The following is a 20,569-nucleotide window of genomic DNA, read 5'->3' as shown; positions in this document are numbered from 1 at the left end:
CAAAAAGATTCAGTTTCTCAAGCAGATCTTTCTTTGATAACAGTTTTGCTTTGTAACTTATTGGTACCTAGTAGAATTGAGTCGGTTGATGATATTCATTTGGAAATGTAACTTCTTCAGGCTTCAGTTATCGAGTGTAGGAAATGATCAGAGCATCTTGTTACATAACAGAGTAAAATGTCATTAGCTCTGTTCAAACAAGTCCCAACCATTAGAAGATCCACACTATATCACATTGTTATTTTCTACCTTTCACAGCACTCATCATTTGATCAATTTATAAATGATTGGAGCCAGTTCTGTGCTTTTGGCTGATCATTTTTTGGAAACATTGCTGAGGCTGATTGAATTAATTTCATACAAGACTGTTATAATTGACAAACAGAGAGAAAATTACACCTTCCCAGCCTGAGCTTGTTTCAAGAACATAACAAAAAGATAAGAGACACAATAGAAAAATCCACGTTACTAGTACTTTACAAGGCTAGTACTTCATGAAGGTAAATATATTTAGCAACAAAACTTAGATGAAAAAATGCACATTTTCATTCAAAAATGGCTGTGCAGATAGTGATAATAACATCTTGGCTGAGAAAACAAAATAGGTAGGTAACAAGTGGTAAGAAACATGTTGCTCTTCCAAATTAAAAGTGCATTCCATCCTGAACTTGAAAAAGTACTGAATAGAAAATATTGTATGACAGTTGCTATGTATTAGAGTCTATTAAAGATTCTGATTTACATAATTTTTATTGTGTTCAAGATGTTCATTCACTTCCCAGTGTGAGATTAAGCATACAGTCTAGAAAAACTATGGTCCATGGTTTTATGTTGAATTATCTGATCCTGAGGTGACAACCAGGGCAGAGAGGGGCAAAGGGCAGTCATGGTTTCAATACTTAATTGCTCAAAATATATATTTGTGGTTATTAAGTAAGGACAGAATCAAAACGGTTGTGATACTCTTGCAAAATCTCTAAATCCTTGCCCCTTATTTGCTCATATTAAGCAGAAAGCAGATGAAAAACAGAAAAATAATCCAGTGAATTAGTGCAGAAGACTCCCTTTTCCAGTTTCTCAGCATGATTTGATTTGGGCAGCCTGCATTCCCAATGGAAACAGTACTGTTAATTAGGATATTCAAATAGGGTCAACTGACATTGTCAGCAGCCCTCCTCATTTCCCTATCCTCAAACCTGCCACTGCTTCCTCAAGCATGGACAGTATTTATTGCGAGACAGTAAATCACAAGGCTATTATCTTTAACTGCTGTCAGAGAAGGTGGCAGTAGATCTGGCACTCCACTCTTTTTTTTCTTCAGCCTTTTGAGAGTTTTAAATATTTCTGAAACTTCATTCTAGATGAAAAATATGTTTGAAAAATATTTTTTCAAGTTTTGACTTCAAATTTGGAACCTAACTTTCTAAATGAATGCTGTTACAAAAGTAATCATATTAGCTACAAGCAAACACAAAGAACAGCAAAGTGGTTATGAGGTTACTAGTATAAATGTAATTTTTTTTCTGTGTTACATCCAGTCATTGAATACCAAGTGAAGCTAGTTAGATTCTCTCTCGTCGGTCAATTCCTGGGATTCATGTAACACAAATCTTATATGCCATTCACCAGCCAAAGTTTGGAAGTGGTGCTGTTGAGGGTGGAAATCAGTATTGGGCAGGCACTAATATACAGTTACCAATTGGCATTCTGGTTTAATGTCATTGTTTCTGCAGCTGCCAGTTTTCCTCAGGATTTGGAAGGGCATACTCCAGCATTTCACCCAATTTGGGAATGTGGTCAGTTAATCCTATTAATAAACTCATTGTCAGTTCGTTAAAGGCCAGTTTAATGCTTTGGAATAGGCAGTGACTGAGTGGTAGTCTAGGAGAAAGTGAGGACTGCAGATGCTGGAGACCAGAGTTGAAAAATGTGGTGCTAGAAAAACACAGCAGGCCAGACAGCATCCGAGGAGCAGGAGAATTGACGTTTCGGGCATAAGCCCTTCTTCAGGAATCTGGTAGTCTCCCTACCTCTATACCAGAAGGCTGCATTCAAGTTGTACCTGTTCCAGAGATACATATTAACATCTAGGAACAGGCTAATTAGAAAATATATATTTTGGAGAGATACTTAGGTTGCACTCTGGCTCAGTGGCAGACCAGATTCATGGAGGTGGCATCCAGTTATGATATTAGGTTATCTCATAGAAGGCATTACAGCTGAGGGAGCACTCAGTCACTAATATACATGTGATATTGGGCACAGGTTAGCCTCTGCATGCTCAGATAGTGCAGGAAGCCTTTATCTTCATGAACCTTCAGGCTGTTCAGTCTGTGTGGCCATTGGACAGCAAATAACCAGAAGCCTATCATCACGGTTGGGTCTTCCATTCACTTTGCCAGAGTGAAGAAGGTTAGAGATAATGGGGTGGCATATAGTGATTGGGAGACAGAACTTGGTACTTGGGAGTTGGGAATACATCTGGATTCAGGGATTGGAGCCAAGGGCACTGCATTGGCGGTCAAAATGGTTCTGGGAGATTATGATAGAGGGAGATGCAGGATTGGAGCAGGAGTGATTGGGTTCTTTAGAGTTACAAACCCTACTCTGTTGAACAGCCTGTTAAAATTAGGTAGAGATGTAACTTGAACTAAGCAGTTGGTGTTGACTCATTTATGCAGCAACTGATATTCATTTACATTATCTGCATGTTACCTCAGGTCAATCCATACTGCCAAATTTGCACTACAGCTGAAATTCAATTTCTATCCCAGTGACCTTTTTAGCCAATCCTGACAGTCATAGTCATAGAGTCATAGAGATGTACAGCACGGAAACAGACCCTTCGGTCCAACTTGTCCATGTCGACGAGATATCCCAACCCAATCTAAGTCCCACCTGCCAGCACCCGGCCCATATCCCTCCAAACCCTTCCTAAACATGTACCCATCCAGATGCCTTTTAAATGTTGCATTTGTACTAGCCTCCACCACTTCCTCTGGCAGCTCATTCCATACATGTACCACCCTCTACGTGAAAAAAGTTGCCTCTTAGGTCTCATTTATATCTTTCCCCGTCACCCTAAACCTATGCCCTCTGGTTCTGGACTCCCCCACCCCAGGGAAAAGACTTTGCCTATTTCCCCTAACCATGCCCCTCATGATTTTGTAAATCTCTGTAAGGTCACCCCTCAGCCTCTGATGCTTCAGGGAAAATAGCCCCAGCCTGTTCAGCCTCTCCCGATAGCTCAGATCTTCCTACTCTGGCAACATGGTTTAAATGAGAAATACTTTAATAGATTACTTCAAATTAATTAGTTTTTCCATTATATCAAAGAAAGGAGCTTTCTAACATTAAAATAAAAATAAAATTGCATCATAATTCAACATCATATTGACCTTCAATCACAGCAACTAGTAAAATATGTTTTATCTTTCACATTGTAATACATAGTAGGAAGTTGTCATGTTCAAAATCGATAAGTCAATAAGTTGAGTATTAAGTAAAGTTATTCACAATGAAAACTTTACATGAAAATGATCATTTGTTTTATTGACGACTGCTTCCTAGTTACAGAATTCTCAAACAGATTTATTCACACTGGAGGCAATGGAAAAATATGTCACGAGAAGCTTAATTAAAGGAAAACATATGGTTCATTGTGCATATCAGTAATTCCAGAAAGAAAACAAGTATGAAAGCTATCGTCTGCGAAACATGTTTCTAATTGATTTGTTATAATGCTTAATGCTTTCTGACATTCTTGATCCACCATCATTCCTACTTAATCGTAACAAGCCACATTGAAAATATTGTAATCATAAGGAGTCACTCGGAATCCTATTGGTCCTGAGGGAAATAGGAACAAGCCACTGTGGAAGCAGCTACATTTTGTCATGTATAAACCATCTTTTTGTATTTATAGAGTCATGGAAAAGTACAGCACGGAAACGACTCTTCGATCCAACCTGTCCAAGCCAACAAGTATCTTAACCTAAGCTAGTCCCATTTGCCAGCACTCGGCCCCTATCCCTCTAAACCTTTCCTATTCATATACCCATCCAGGTGCCTTTTAAATGTTACAATTGTACTAGCTTCCACCACTTCCTCTGACAGCTCATTCCATACATGTACCACCCTCTGCATGAAAAGGTTCCTCATTAGATCCCTTTTAAATTCTTTCCTATCTCACCCTAAACCTATACCTTCATGTTCTGGAGTCCCCTACCCCATTGTGGGATTTCAACTGAATAAGACTTCAAAACAGACTGTGGAATTAGGTCCTGACAGTTTTCCCAGCAAGATACCTGACTGTAAAAGAGGAAATATTGTTGTTTGACTGTGTAGGTCTTGAACAATACTAAAAGGAGAAACTTGCAAATGGAACAACAAAGTGCCCATGACACCATAAATGTTCCTGGAAAGAGAACAAGATGCTACTGTTAATTTAAAACACATTCTGTCTACTCCACAATCAAGCCATATTGTGTATGAATTTCAATGTCAAATTGACACTAGGTACACAGGCTTATGTCCCAACTGATCGATGGATCACTCAATAGCAGGATCTTTCAGTTGTTTGGAATAGGCAAAGTACAGATAGTACTGAACCAGCCCATGCATGCAAAAAAAAGTCTACTGTTGGATGTAATTTTCACAAATTTGGCAACACTTGCTGAACAATCTTTACTATGCTAATATCTGCATTAACCACTTGGCAAGGAGTCACTGATAAAACTACACATTGATATCAACAAGTTTCATCACACCATCAGACTCACCATGGACTACTCTCTACTATCTGTCTCATTCTTGGACACATGCATCTCCATCAAGGATGGACACCTCAGTACCACACTCTACCACAAACCCACAGACAATCTCACAATGCTACACTTCTCCAGCTTCCACCCAAAACATATTAAAACAGCCACCCCCTATGGACAAGCCCTACGCGTACACCAGATCTGTTCAGATGAGGAGGAACGTGATGGACACCTGGAAGTACTCAGGGATGCCCTCATAAGAATGGGGTACAATGCTCATTACATCGACCGCCAGTTCCGATGTGCCACAGCAAGGAACCGTAATGACCTCCTCAGGAGACAGACATGTACTGCAACCGACAGGGTACCCTTCGTTGTCCAGTACTTCCCAGGAGCCGAAAAACAATACCATGTTCTTCGCAACCTGTAACACATTATCAATGAGGATGAGCACCTCACCAAGACCTTCCCCACACTTCCACTGCTCATCTTTAAACAATCACCAAACCTCCAGCAGATCATTGTTTGTAGCAAACTGCCCGGCTTTCAGGACAACTTCATAGAACCCTGTCACTGTAGGCGCTGCAAGACGTGTCAGAGTGTGGACATGGATACCACCATTACACATGGGGACACCTCCCACCATGTATGTGACAGGTACTCATGCGACTCAGCCAACGTTGTCTATCTCATACGCAAGGATGCCTTGAGGCATGGTACATTGGGGAAACCGAGCAGAGGCTACGGCAACAGATGAATGGACACCGCACAACAATCAACAGACAGGAGTGTTCCCTCCCAGTTGGGAACACTTCAGTGGTCCAGGACATTCAACCTCGGACCTTTCGGTGACCATCCTCCAAGGTGGACTTTGGGACAGGCAGCAGCGAAAGGAGGCCGAGCAGAGGTTGATAGCTAAGTTCGGTACCCATAGGGAAGGCCTCAACTGGGACCTTGGTTTCATGCCACACTAAAGGTGACCACCATTGCACTATACGCACACACACAGGCACTCCTATGTACACACACACACAGACAGGCACTCCTATACAGACATTCATACACACTCCGACAGAGACACATTCACACATGCACCCTCTCACAGACGTAGACCCCTTTACACTCACACACACACTAGATATACACTCTCTCACACAGACACTCACAACCCCCCACCCAGACACACACAAACCCACATGCACACATACACATATACGTTTGTGGGGTGAATTTGTACTTGCAGAGTTACATTGTACTTTGCTCAAAAACTGCATGAGTCCATGTAAGACTCTGTTAACTCATTTTTTAGATTAGAATCAGTCTAAACATTACGGCACAGACAACAACACACAGGGGACGAACACCTTCAACACATTATCTGGACTGACACTAATTGTTAAAGTTAACCTGAGAATGTAACTTTTAAAACAAGTTTTGTGATTTACATATGAAAGAAGTGAAACTAACATGGTCATTCTAATAAATGAGAGACTGAATAAACAATCAAGGTATTTTTCAATGTATAATTTCAGTTACATCACACTGTAAACTTGCTATAAATTCTGTGTCTCACAACCACCAGATGAAGGAGCGTCGCTCCGAAAGCTCATGCTTCCAGTTAAACCTGTTGGACCTTAACCTGGTGTTGTGTGATTTTTAACTTTAACCAGTTAAAGTTCAATTCATCTTGTACCATGGTTCCTTTACACTTGTTAGAATTAATGTGCATTCTTGCTCAGGGTAATGTTCTCCACAAACCAAACTATTTCTTTTTCAATTACCCAAGAGTTTAAAGAATCTGCCATTCACTGCTGCTTTCTCAATGGCAATGTCTCAGCTGATAAGAGTTGACTTATCAAACAATCAATGTCTTTTCCTCATCTGGTACAAATTGTGATCACTTGACTGTGTCGATGGCTTGTTGAAAGTTTTACTGCGTGCAGTAACTCTGGTCTCAAAAACTAGGACTGTCACTAACTTAAAGAGAAATTAAGAGTTCATATCTCTGTAAAATGAACTGTGATCTCAAATTGTTAGAAAAATGGAAACAAGAAGGAATGAAATGATCTCAGCAGTACAGTCCAGTGCAGGAAAACTGTGAGAAGAAGAAGAAAGTCACGATGCCACTGAAAAACCTAAAAAACGGGATCCATAAGCAGGGTTCAGACAGATCGAGAAAATTGTGCCTTTTGGTGGAAATTGTATCTGTGCAACACAGATGAAGTGAAGTTGCTGTCAGATGGAACTTGGTGATTAAATCCTTGAAATAAAGGTGAATAGGGCTGATGAATGTGTGACTGAAGAGTTAATGCAAGGGGGAGGGTTTTAGATTCCTGGATCACTGGAATTGTTTCTGGGAAGACAGAACCTATATAAGTGGAATAGTCTGTACCTGAACTAGAATGTGACAAACATCTTTGTGGGTGTATTTGCTAGTGCTGTTGGAAGGAGTTTAAACTAGTTCAGCTGGGGGAGGGGGCAAACAGTGTCAGTTCAATAGGCGAATAGCATATGTTAGTAAAGGTAGTGGGAGTTCATTCATGTTGAGTTTCAAGGAACTAAGGCAAGGCTGGATGGCCTCTACTTTAACACTATAATTATTTATTTAAGGTAGATGATTTAGGGCATGGATTGATTCATAAAATTGCAGTGTTGTTGCCATAACAGAGACATGGTTGAGGGAGGGGCTGGTCTAGCATTTCAATATTTCAGGATATAGGATCTCAAGGCAGGACAGGGTTGGGATAAAAAAAGGAGCTGGTGTTGTCTTATTAATTAAGGAGTCTGATACTGCAGTAAGGACGGACAATATTTGACAGGGTCATCAAATCAGTCTTTGTGGTAGAACCTATGAATAAAAAGGGAGCAGTCACATAACTGGGAGTATCTTATAGACCCACAAACAATCAGCATGCAATAGAAGAACAGATATGTAGACAATTCACAGCGTGTAAAAAATAATAATCAGATAATTATATTCAGAGATTTCAACTTGCCCAACATTAATGGGATAATCATAATGTAAAGGATTTAGAAAGGACGGATTTCTTGAAATGCATTCAAGAGAGCTTTTTATATCAACATGTAGAAGGTCCATCAAGGGATGGTGAAATGATGGACCTAAGTGTGGGGAACAAAGCTGGACAGTTGTTTGAGGTAACAGTGGGTGAAAATTTTAATAATTGCGACCACAACACCTAATGATTTAAGTTTATTATGCAAAAAGAAAAAGATGGTCTCCAAAGAAGGAATTTGGTTTGAGGGAAGGCAGATCTGATTAAAATAAGGTCGGAACTGACTAAAAATAGACTGGAAGTACCTATTTGTGGATATACCTACAACCAAACATTGGAGAGCATTCAAAAACAAGTTAAGCAGAATATGAGGCCTGTGTGTTTAGTTTAATGCGAAATGTTGGAGCAACCAGTCCTGAGAACCCCGGATGTCTTGAAATATTCAGGACTGGATCAGAAAGGAAAGAAAGGTTTTAACAAGTACAAAGGGAGCAAACCAATAGAGGTCCTAGTGAAGTATAGAAAGTACGGGGTGAAAATATTTAAGCAATTAGGAGAGTGAAGATGGGCATGAGAAAACACTAGTGTTTAAGATTACAGATCATTCTATAAGTACATCAAGGGAAGAGGGTAACCATTGTACAAGTAGGGTCCATTAGGGATCAGGGGATCAATCTGTGGTGTGGAGCTGAGGACACCAAAAAGGTGTTGAAAGAGTAGTTCACATCTGTCTTCACTTGGGAGAAGGTGGGCGTAGGTACAGAATTCAGTAAGAGGGACTGTGATGTTCTTAAACAGATTGGTAGGAGTGAGGAGGTATTTGAGGTTTTGGTAGTCCTAATTTTGACAAATCCCAGGTCCAGATGAATTGTATCCCAGGCAGCAGTGGAAGATAAGGGTAAATTGCAAGGGGCTCTGACCAAAATGTTTAATTCCTGTCTGGCCACAGGAGACGTGCTAGAGGATTGAAGGACAGCTAATGTGGTTCCTCCTTTCAATAAACTGGGAATTACAGACCAGTGAGTCTCATATCAGTGGTAGGGAAACTATTGGAGAATATTCTGAAGGAAAGAATTAATTTTCATTTGCAAAGGTAAGATTTCAGCAGGGATAGTCAGCATGACTTTGTCAGAGGGAGGTCACACCAACAAATTTGATTGGATTTGTTTTGAGGAGCTAAGTGTATATATGAGGGTCATGCAGCTGATGTCATTTACATGGATTTCAGCAAAGTTTTTGATAAGGTCCCACATGAGAGATTGATAAAGAAGATAAAAGGTCATGGGGTCCAAGTAATTCAGTAAAATTGATCCAAAATTGGCTTAGTGGCAAGAGAAAACAGTGGAAGTAGAAGGCTGTTCGTGTGACTGGAGGCTAATGTTCAGGGCGTACCACAGGGATCAATGCTGGGTCCCTTATAGTGCATGGCAGATATATAGTATAGAAAAAATTGGGGGTGTGGGGAACAGTGTGTGGTGAGGTGGTTGATAAGTAAGCTTGTGGGTGAAACAAAGATTGACTGGATGGTTGACAAGAAGGAAGCAGGTCTTACATTACAGGAGTACATAGATGATCAGTGACAGATCAGTGACAGATAGAATTTAACCCTGAAAAACTGTGTGGTGATGCACTATGGAAGAAGCAAGATAAGGGAGTAGTCAATGAATGGCAGGACACCAGGAAGCTCAGAAGAACAGAGGGATCTTGGTGTGCTTGTCCATAGATTCCTGAAGGCAGCAGACCAGGTTAATGAGTTAATTGAGGAATCATTCAGGACATTTGCCTCTTACAGTGACAGCATAAATTATAAGAACAGGGAGTTTACATTGGAGCTGTAAAAGGACATTTGTGAGGTCACGGCTGGAGTACCATGAGCAGTTCTTGTGATTGCATTTGAGGGGGTGCAGAAGAGATTACCTGGACATTGCCTGTGGAGAATTTTTACTATGAGGAGAGACTGGATAAACTAAGGCTGTATTCTTTCGAGCAGAAAAGACTGATGAGGGGACCTATAAAATTGTGAGGACACTAACATGATGGATAGGAAGCAGCTGTTCCCCCTTGTTGAAGGGGGCACAATTTTACAGTGAGTGGCTGGGGTTTAAAAGGTTTTTGAGGAAAAGATTTTTCACCTAGAGATGGTAGGAATCTGGAATGTCCTGCCAGGGAGGGTGGTTGAGGTTCTGGAAATTGCAGCTGTGCACTGGCCTCAGAGGCCTGCCCAGCTGGTAGGAAAATTAGAGTGAATGATATTCACAACCTTTTAAAAAGCACCCAGATGAACATGTGAAATGTCAGAGCATTCAAGGCTATGGATCAAATGCTGGAAAGCCGGTTAAGTGTAAATTTAGAGTAGTTTTGTCAGCGCAGATCTGATGGGCCAACTGGACTCTTCGGTACTGTGTGATTCTATGATTCTAGAAACTGAAGCCCCATCTGAGGAAGGTAGATGTTTGAACAATTTCATGACTGAGATTGTTGTCATATATGGTGAATGGACTACCTGAGAAACCTGTTAGAGCTACTTTCATTAAAAATTATTTTGAACCAACCTGTTCAGACACATCTCTGGAATCGAGACTCTGGCCCAGAGAGGAGAATACGAGCACTGCAACACAACAGCCCTCCACTACGATCGTTATATCCACTTTTTGAACTGTCATTTACAGTTTATCTTGAGTAATTTGCCTGTTAATTGAAGTTTTATTTATATTGATTTAGTTTTGCTTCTCATTGCAAAAGCTATAAAAACGTGAAACTTTGTCCATCTTTTCCCCATGGGTTGTCCCATAAGTTCAGTTATTTTAAGTTTTTAGTCTCCATGGGAACCTTACCGGAGGGAAAGATGGCATGAAGAGAGAGAAAGAGAGAGCAATAAGAGACAAAAAGGAGAAAATGAAAAAAAATGAAGTTCACCACCAATAATGAAAATCTTAAAGAATGAAATATTATATCTGTAAAAAATAAATAAGTTCCAGAGATGTTGTTTGGCAACAATTAAGACTTAGCACATTATTTAACAATTAGTTGCATTAGAATAGATAGATCTAATGTTTTCTGTTCAGTCAGTCTAGAGTGAGTAAGAATCCTCAGTTCAGAACCTACATGGGTCTGATTGGCTGCCTAACAACAGTGACTGTCTCTCTTATTATGATTGCAAAATCCAGGTCGTTGAGTGAAGTGTTATTCCATATTTTCTTCATTTCACTGTTTGCATGTTTAGATTAGCAGTGCAGCTTATTTGTCCTTTGAGTTTAAAGTAAAGTAACTTTGTATCATTAAAGAAAATGATTTTACAATGACCCATTGATGTGTGTAATTAATGGCATTTGCCTTTAATGATTAGTGCTTGAGGGCAATGTTTAGTCACATATCATGTTCCATGAGACAATAACTCAATGATCCATTATCCTATGTGACTGTATAATTCTTATAATCCATCCCAGAACTCATTTCTTCATCATCCCCAAAGGGATGAATAGCAGCGTAGGTGATATGCAGACTCCACTATAGGTGACTTTTAAGCATGAATGAACTGAATTAGTAAGACACAGCATTAATCACTCTGCTACCGTCAAAGCATTTTAACTTCTTTAATGACACAACCCATTCCTTATGTGCAATATTTCAATAACATTCCAAGAAGAATTATTTGATTTTCAGCTTGAAGTTGATTATTGCATAGAGTTAATGAATATAACAACGTGCACTCAGCCAAATGAGTCTAAGACTTGGGTCGAACATAATACCATTAAAATATTGAGCTTTCTTTTAAATAAATGGGGTAATAGATTTTCATCACAGAGGTAAATTTCAACACTGTTGTGTGTTTTTGGCCATGAATTCAATACAGGGGATCAATTTTGGATCACGAGTCCATACGCCCAATCTGCCCTCGAAGCAGGCTGACTTTTGAATTGCTATACATGGCTCACTGGCTTAATGCTAATGAAGTTCTAGACCTCAGTCTAATAGCTTTGCATTCTCATTGCATTCCCATTTCGAATGTGTTGAATTTCTATCCCAATGTTTCAGAATGAAAAGTTTATGATCACAGCTGGTACTGAAGTCTAATAAGAAAATGTATTTTCCAGCAGATTTTAAGTAAACCAAAGTAAAATTGATCCAGTGCTTGAATTTCAATTGGTCACACTAACACCAAATGGCTTTTGCAGCAAGGATAACATCATAAATATTGAGGGTTTTTAAAAAAAAATTCATTTTTGGCATGTGGATGTCACTTGACAGGCCAGCAAATATTATCTATCACTAATTTTCCCTGAGAAGGTAATGGTAGAACTGGTGCATTTTTGTATTAAGACTATTGCTAGAAGACAGGGAGTTTCAGGATTTTGACCTAGTGATAAAGCAAAATGGAAATATGTATCAAATTTAAAATGGCATGGAGCTTAGGTTCAATGGCATTCGACAGCTGCTGCTCTTCAAGTTCCTAGAAATACATGTGTGGGAAATGTTGCTGAAGAAGAGTTGCTGAGGCCCAGCACTGCAGCCAAGGTGCGTTCGCGGGCAAAACAAATGAATGTTCCATCTAGTGGTCTCCTAATGAAGTTGACATTATGGAGGATGTTATTACATTCACGTGTTACAGCTTCATCCAGGCAAGTGGAGAGTATTTCATTACACTCTTGCCTTCTATCTTATAGATAATAGAAATAATTTGGAGAATCAGGAGTTGAGCCATTTGCCACAAAATACCAAGACAGATTAATAGCTGTGGTACTTAAGTGGTTGATTCAACCAAATTTCTGGTCAATAGTCACCTCCAAGGTATCATTGGTGAAAGAATAAGCAGTAGTAATACCATTAAACTTCCATGGGGAGGTGATTATTCTGTATTATTTTTTGTGTGTAACTATTTAAGATCAACCTGTTCAGCGATGTTATTACACACCTCTGGAGCAGGTGGGATACAAATCAAGGCATCCTGGGTCAGATGTAAGGATTACTGTGTCTTGCTGAAAATAATCAATGCTGAACGGTTTTGTGGTATGAATGGTTTTTTGCAACTTATCTGACCAAACCTGGATGACTTTTAGGTTTTCCTGAATATGTGGGCATGTATTGTCCTTTATCTGAGGAATTGTAAATGGAATTGAACACAGTACACTGAACCCATTTTTCACTGTATGTTGAAGGGAAAGTAATTGCTGGAGCATAAATTTCTTGAAGCTAAGATATGGACCTCTGATAAACACAATAATTTTCCTTTCTGCTCAGTATGTCTTCAGCCAGTGGAGAATTTACCCTGATTTAATGCTGGAACTGAAAGAAGTTACCAATTATACTCCTCAAATGGTTCAATTATATGGGTTGGAAAACTCTCGTGTTCAGTTCCCAGCTGAATTAACTGATTTCAGCGACACAAATGGTACAATTCAAAATGCAGAGTTTGATGCTACAGCACTGAATCCCATGTACAGTATTTTTTGAATTTTTTTCACAAAAGGAAAACATATATTTAGGCTCTAACTCCGCCCCCACCACCCCCATCTCCCCCACCCCCCACACCCCCCTAACCACCACCACCACCCTATCACAACTCCTCCAATTTACTTTTGATATAGAAATAAGACAAAATCCTATTTATTTCAATCTCAGAAGGACAAATTCTCAATGGTTCAGTGTTACATTGTTTAAAATTGGCATGGTTCTGTAACTAAGCAGCCAGATGATGCAGAATGCAGAATCCATCAATAAAAGAGACACTGATGCGGGTTTATTTTGTAATTGAGAATTTTTGACATATTTTACAAATCATAACTTCAGCTGAAAATGTCCATAACTCATTTGTTTCCAGAATTAAATTATTAACATTAAACAGCAAGATATTTTACTTAGTCATTTTACTTTTTATCTTACTTATGTACTAGCAGATGGAAAATAGCAGCAAATTATAGAATTTAATCCTAAATCAATTATTTTCAGCATTATAAGTGTTTCAATGTTGTAAAGTATGTTTTTTTCACATTCTCTGCTACTGTCACTTTCATGCAGCCTTAGCAGCCATTTTATTTTCATTCTGCACAGCGTTTCCCTTTATTTCCCTCCGAAATGTGGTCCTCAATTGTGCTTTATCACCTCCTGACAGATAGGTACAATTTCAGAATTCAGAAAGTCATCACCTTTCTTTTCATCAAAGCTGCTGTTCTGCTCCAAATGAGCAAGCACTGCTTGATGCTGCAAGCCCAATATCCATCTTTTTGATATGTCGCTCAAGGGGGATTTTTCATTAAATTCCCAAAGGGTAATTGTACAGAAAGAGAAGAGTGAGCCTGAGCCTGAGGGACTCAATGCAGGTGTCACAGAGAGAATAAAGTTTTAACACATTGTCCTCTGAAACCAAAGGTGGAATGTAATGGTCCCCAGAGGCAGAATGACAATTCATACTCAGAATCACAAACTTATACAGCACAGAAACAGACCCTTCCGTCCAACTTGTCCACACAGACCAAACATCCCATTCTGTTCTAGTCCAATTTACTATTCATATACCCACCCAGATGCCTTTTAAATGTCTGACAATTCATTCCATGCACACATCACCCTCTAGGTGAAAAGTTACCCTTCAACCCCCTCTTAAGTCTTTCCCCTCTCACCTTAAATGTATTCCCCAATAATTTAGACTTGGGCATCCTCACCATCTGTTCCCCTTGTGGTCTATCCCCCTCTGCCTTTCCAGCCCCTTTCAGTTCTGAACAAGAGTTAGATCAGACTCTAAACATTAACTGTTTCTCTTTACACACAACTTTCCTGATCAGGTCGGAAGGTGTTGGGTAGAGACCCCGTTGCCTTCCCATCCCTTGTGCTACCATCCCATTCAGAAGTAATCCACTGATCCAAGTACTGCATAGTTACCTACTATTGTCTGACTAGACCAATAGGATTCAGATCATCATTGGATCCTGATGGTTCTATATGAATTTTTAAAAAATTATTTCATGGGATGTAAACATTGCTGGCCCATCGTTAGTATAGCATTGTGTAACTGTATTCATTTCTTTGAATTTGATGATGAAACAACAAAAAAAGAGTTATAGTTCACAATTGGAATTTTCTAATAAAGTAAATGAATAAAAGAAATTCATACATGATAAGAATTGGTCTCTATACTTCTGAAGAAGAAATTAGTCAAAGTTTCAAATGCTGAGCATTATCCTGCTGTACGTTAGTGGATATCAAAGGCAAAAGATTGAAATGGGCAGGGATTCTTTCGACATGGAGAATGGTCACTAATGCAATGGAACCTCCAGCAACAAGATATAGATTGGTGAGCCTTACATCAGTGGTGAAAGTGAGGACTGCAGATGCTGGAAATCAGAGTCTAGATTAGAGTGGTACTGGAAAAGCACAGCCGGTCAGGCAGCATCTGAGGAGCAGGAAAATTGACGTTTCGGGCAAAAGCCCTTCAACAGGACTGAAGGCAGGGAGCCTCCAGGGTGAAGAGATAAATGAGCGGGGTGGGACTGGGGAGAAGGTAGCAAAGAGTACAATAGTTGGATGGGGTGGGGATGAAGGTGATAGTCAGAGAGGAGGTTGGGGGAAGGTAGCAAACAGTACAATGGGTGGATGGGGGTGGGGATGAAGGTGATAGGTCAGAGAGGAGGGTGGAGCGGATAGATGGGAAGAGAGATTGGCAGGTAGGACTGGTCATGATAATGGTGCTGAGCTGGAAGGTTGGAACTGGGGTAAGGTGGGGGGGAGGGGAAATGGGGAAACTGGTGAAGTCCACATTGATGTCCTGGGGTTGAAGTGTTCCAAGGCGGAAGATGAGGCGTTCCTCCTCCGGGCGTCGAGTGGTAAGGGAGTGGCGGTGGAGGAGGCCCAGGACCTCCATGTCCTCAGTTGAGTGGGAGGGGGAGTTGAAATGTTGGGCCACAGGGTGGTGTGGTTGATTGGTGCAGGTGTCCCGGAGATGTTCTCTAAAGCGCTCTGCAAGAAGGCATCCAGTCTCCACAATGTAGAGGAGACTGTATCGGGAGCAATGGATACAATAAATGACATTGGTGGATGTGCAGGTGAAACTTTGATGGATGTGGAAGGCACCTTTGGGGCCTTGGATGGAAGTGAGGGAGGAGATGCGGGCGCAGGTTTTGCAATTCCTGTGGTGACAGAGGAAGGTGCCAGGAGGGGAGGGTGGGTTGTTGGCGGGCGTGGACCTGGCCAGGTAGTCACGGAGGGAACGGTCTTTGCGGAAAGCGGAAAGGAGTTTGGAGGGAAATATATCCCTGGTGGTGGGGTCCGTTTGGAGGTGGTGGAAATGTCGGCAGATGATGTGGTTTATGCAAAGGTTGGTGGGGTGGAAGGTGAGGACTGGGGGGATTCTGTCCTTGTTACGGTTGGAGGGGTGGGGTTTGAGGGCGGAGGTGCGGGATGTGGATGAGATGCGTTGGAGGGCATCTTCAACCACGTGGGAGGAGAAATTGTGGTCTTTAAAGAAGGAGGCCATCTGGTGTGTTCTGTGGTGGAACTGGTCCTTCCTGGAGGCAGATACGATGGAGGCAGAGAATTGGGAATACATCAGTGGCGGGCAAGTTGTTGGAGGGGATCCTGAGGGACAGGATTTACAAGTATTGGAAAGGCAAGAACTTATTAGGGATAGTCAACATGGCTTTATGTGCGAGAAATCCTATCTCACTAACTCAATAATCTTTTTAAAGAAATGACGAAGAGGATTAATTGAGGGCAGAGCAGTGGATGCTGTCTGTATAGACTTCACTAAGCTGTTTCACAAGGTTTCACATGATAGGCTGGTTTACAAGGTTAGATCGCATGGAATATAGAGAAAACTAGTTACTTGGATAGAAAATTGGCGAGAAGGTCGGAGACAGAGGGGTGTGGTGGAGGGTTGCTTTTCGGACTGGTGGTCTGTGACCAATGGTGTGCCGCAGGGATCGGCGCTGGTTCCACTGCCTTTGTCATTTACGAAAAGAAACCGTGGCTTTCTAAAGAAATTGCATCTCTTGTTAAGCAGAAGGAGGTTTATGTGACATTGAGACGAGATGGTTCAGATGCAGCAATGGAGAGTTACAGATTTGATAGGAAGGATTTAAAGAGAGCGTTAAGAAGAGCAAGGAGAAGACATGAACAGTCTTTAGCAGGTGGAATAAAGGAGAACCCTAAAGCTTTCTATAGGTATATGAGGAAGGAAAGGATGACTAGGGTAGGAATAGGGCCAGTCAAAAACAGAAGTGGGAAGTTGTGTGTGGACCCTGAGAAGATTGGAGAGGTGCTAAATGAACATTTCGTATCTATTTTCACTCAGGAAAAGGAGAATACTGCAGAGCAGAAGAATGAGATATGGGATATTAGACTAGAAAGGATAGAGCTTAGTAAGGAGGGGGTGTTATCAATTCTAGAAGGAGTGAAAGTAGATAAGTCCCCTGGGCCAGATGGGATTTATCTGGGGATTCTCTGGGAAGCTCGGGAGGAGATGTTGGAGCCTTTGACCTTGATCTTTGACTTGTCATTGTCTTTAGGTTTAGTACCAGAGAACTGGAGGATTGAAAATGTTATGCTCTTGTTCAACAAGGGCAGTAGAGATGACCCAGGTAATTATAGAGCAATGAGCCATACGTCTGTTGTAGGAAAAGTTTTGGAAAGGATTATAAGCGATAGGATTTATAATAATATAGCAAACAACAATTTGATTGCAGATAATCAACATGGTTTTGTCAAGGGTAGGTCATGTCTCACAAGCCTCATTGAGTTTTTTGAGAAGGTGACCAAGCATGTAGATGAGGGTAGGACAGTGGTGTACATGGACTTCAGTAAAGTTTTTGATAAGGTTCAACATGGTAGGCTGTTGGAGAAAATGCAGAGGCATGGGATTGAGGGTGATTTAGTAGTTTGGATTAGAAACTAGCTTTCTGAAAGAACGCAGCGAGTGGTGGTTGATGGAAAATATTCAGCCTGGAGTCCGGTTATTAGTGGTATGCCACAATGATCTGTTTTGGAACCACTGCTGTTTGTCATTTTTATAAATGACTTGGATGCAGGCATTAGTGGATGGGTTGGTAAGTTTGCAGATGACACTAAAGTTGGTGGAGTAGTGGATAGTGGAAGAATGTGGAAAGTTGCAGGGGGACTTGGATAAACTGCAGAATTGTGCTGAAAGGTGGCAAATGGAGTTCAATGTAGATAAATCTGAGATGATTCACTTTGGGAAGAATAATAGGAAGGCAGAATACTGGGTCAATGGAAGGATTCTTGGTAGTATGGATGTGCAGAGGGATCTTGGAGTCCATGTACATAGATCTCTGAAAGTTGCCACCCAGGTTGGTAGTGCTGTTCAGAATGCACACAGTGTGTTAGGTTTTATTGGTAGAGGGATTGAGTTCTGGAGCCGTTATGTCGTGCTGTAACTATACAGCGGTCGCACTTGGAATATTATGTATAGTTCTGGTCGCCCCATTACAGGAAGGATGTGGAAGCATTAAAAAAGGCACAGAGGATATTTACCAGGATGTTGCTTGGTCTGGAGAGGTGCTCTTACGAGGAAAGGCTGATAGACTTGGGTCTGTTCTCATTGAAGAGAAGAAGGCTATGATGGGATTTGATAGAGATACACAAGATGATCAGAGGATTAGATAGGGTAGATAGTGATAGTCTTTTTCCTCAGATGATGAGATCAATTTATACGAGGGGGCATAGCTACAAATTGTGGTGTGATAGATTTAAGACAGATGTCAGAGGGAAGGTTCTTTACTCAGTGAGTGGTAAGGGGGTGGAACGCCCTGCCTGCCAATGTAGTTAACTCAGCCACATTAGGGGCATTTAAACAATCCTTGGATAGGCACATGGCTGATGATGGGATCGTGTAGGGGGATGGGCTTAGATTAGTTCACAGGTCGGCGCAACATCAAGGGCCGAAGGGTCTGTTCTGCACTGTATTGTTCTATGTTCTATGTTCTACAGTGTAACGTAATCCTGATTTTTTTCCAGGTATCTATTGTTTTGTAGACTACACTTTATTGTGTCAGCATATTAATTTTTATCCAATACACATCTTTTGCATTGTGTCTGTAATTGTCTCTGAAGTAGGTTCTGTTATTGTTGCATTTCTCACAACACTGACAAAGTGTCCTCAGCTGAAAGGTCAACCTATGCCCTGACCACAATTTCTGACTGACTTGCTAAGTGTTTCCAGAATTTTCTGTTTTGTTCATCCAATACAGTTTAATATCTGATTCAATTGACCTTTACTTAATGCGAGGATTGTATCATGCTTCTTTATGAGAATGAAATTCTTTATATTTCCTTTATGGTATTTGCTCTTTCTTTAAGAGTTCTTTTTTTTTCCCCTCTGTTAGTGGGAATAATGTAATTTCAAATAGTAGCTGAAGGGAAAGTTATTGTTAAATCTCTAAATTATTTCTAGTACAGAAAGTCATAAAGAAAACTCAAGAAACATTAAGGTAAAGTGTGTAAAAATACCAAGCATAAAAGAAAATTTAAATAATACCACATTCTCCCAAAAATTACTCTAACGTTGATCTTCATCCAACACATATAAACTCTATAAAGTTCTACTAATGCTCTCTTTTTGATTACAGTTGAACTAAAGAAAAGTCCAGAAGATATCTGAATTGCTCTGGGTGGATCATAGAGACTGAGGCCTCTGCGTTTACTCTTTCTGGAAAGGCCCATTGTACGTCTATATTGGTATTTACCACTCAGGCATTTAACTGGACAGCAGAGGACTTTTCCCTGTCCTGGAGGTCCTGCTACTGAGGGCTGTCAGTCAAATCATGCCAGTGGAGGGTCACTGAGGAGATGATAGTTGCTTCTGGAGTGACTCCAGAGACAAAGGTATTGGAGAGTTGGCCACAAGGACAGGGGAGGGGTTTCCCAATGCCTGGTACCGCAATCAGACACTGAATGCCTTTGAAGGAAAGGCAGAACCTCTATGACTCCAAGCGCAGCAAGCAAACAACCAGGACTTGCTTGTTATATCAAGCCCAATGCCTGTCACCATAGATTGTGGCTCTTTAAATGAGTAGGATGGGAAACCTTCCACACATCTTCCTGTCACAGCTGATCTGGGTGGAGGTGGAAAGATAGCAGGGTCTACCTTCCCATCTGATTAACATTCTTCTCAAACACTCGATGGGTGAGGAAGCCAGATTTCAGTCCACAGATTTCATTACACATCCAAAACCAACAGGAATATTTGGGTTAAACTTTGTGTGCTACAGTACTGGACTGTTGATTTCATGCTCAAGCTCAGAAAAAATGAGCACCTAAATACAGTTTGTTTTTGTACTTGTCCATATAGCTCTCAATCCTACTCCAAGCCAAGTAGTCCTGCACATATTAATTAACAGAAATTGGAATTATGTTCCCATTATCAACATTCCATGAGAAAAAGGTTATTTTTGTAAACTCATATTGTCTAATTTTATGCTTGTATATTGATGAAATAATTTGTTTGATGTCATTCAAAAGTATTTCCTAATTCTGAGTTAAAAGTGCCAGATTATCAAAATACAATACAATCTAATAGTAGGAAGAAGCTTTAGTTCCGAAACCACTCCCAAGTTGAATTGTTCTGCATTGGTCGAGAACCAGGCTTCATCTCAGTTGTAACAATACCCTCTAATAGGAAACCTGAGAAGAGGAAGGAGAGAAACTTGCTGAAAATCAATTGTAAATGTATCTTTGATCCCAAATTTTATCTAACATTTTGACTGCCAGGGCTGTCACCAGCTAAGGCATTTCTTCATTCAAAGATTTGGAGCTCAGCATTTTCAAGACAAGACAATTTTATCC

At 40.6% G+C, this 20,569-nt stretch overlaps 1 long non-coding RNA gene across 1 annotated transcript in view; it reads left to right on the top strand.

The window, feature by feature from the left end:
• Positions 1–20,159, top strand: part of LOC122559067 — a 43,246-nt gene extending 23,087 nt beyond the window's left edge. Inside the window, exon 3 of the long non-coding RNA XR_006314326.1 lies at positions 19,354–20,159. This is a non-coding gene — a long non-coding RNA (uncharacterized LOC122559067). The remainder of the gene's footprint in view (positions 1–19,353) is intronic.
• Positions 20,160–20,569: the final 410 nt, after the last annotated feature.

Source organism: Chiloscyllium plagiosum, chromosome 18 (assembly GCF_004010195.1).
Source record: "Chiloscyllium plagiosum isolate BGI_BamShark_2017 chromosome 18, ASM401019v2, whole genome shotgun sequence".
NCBI classification, from domain to species: domain Eukaryota; kingdom Metazoa; phylum Chordata; class Chondrichthyes; order Orectolobiformes; family Hemiscylliidae; genus Chiloscyllium; species Chiloscyllium plagiosum.
Note: the sequence above shows the minus strand (reverse complement) of the source record. Positions and strands in the feature narration are given on the sequence as shown.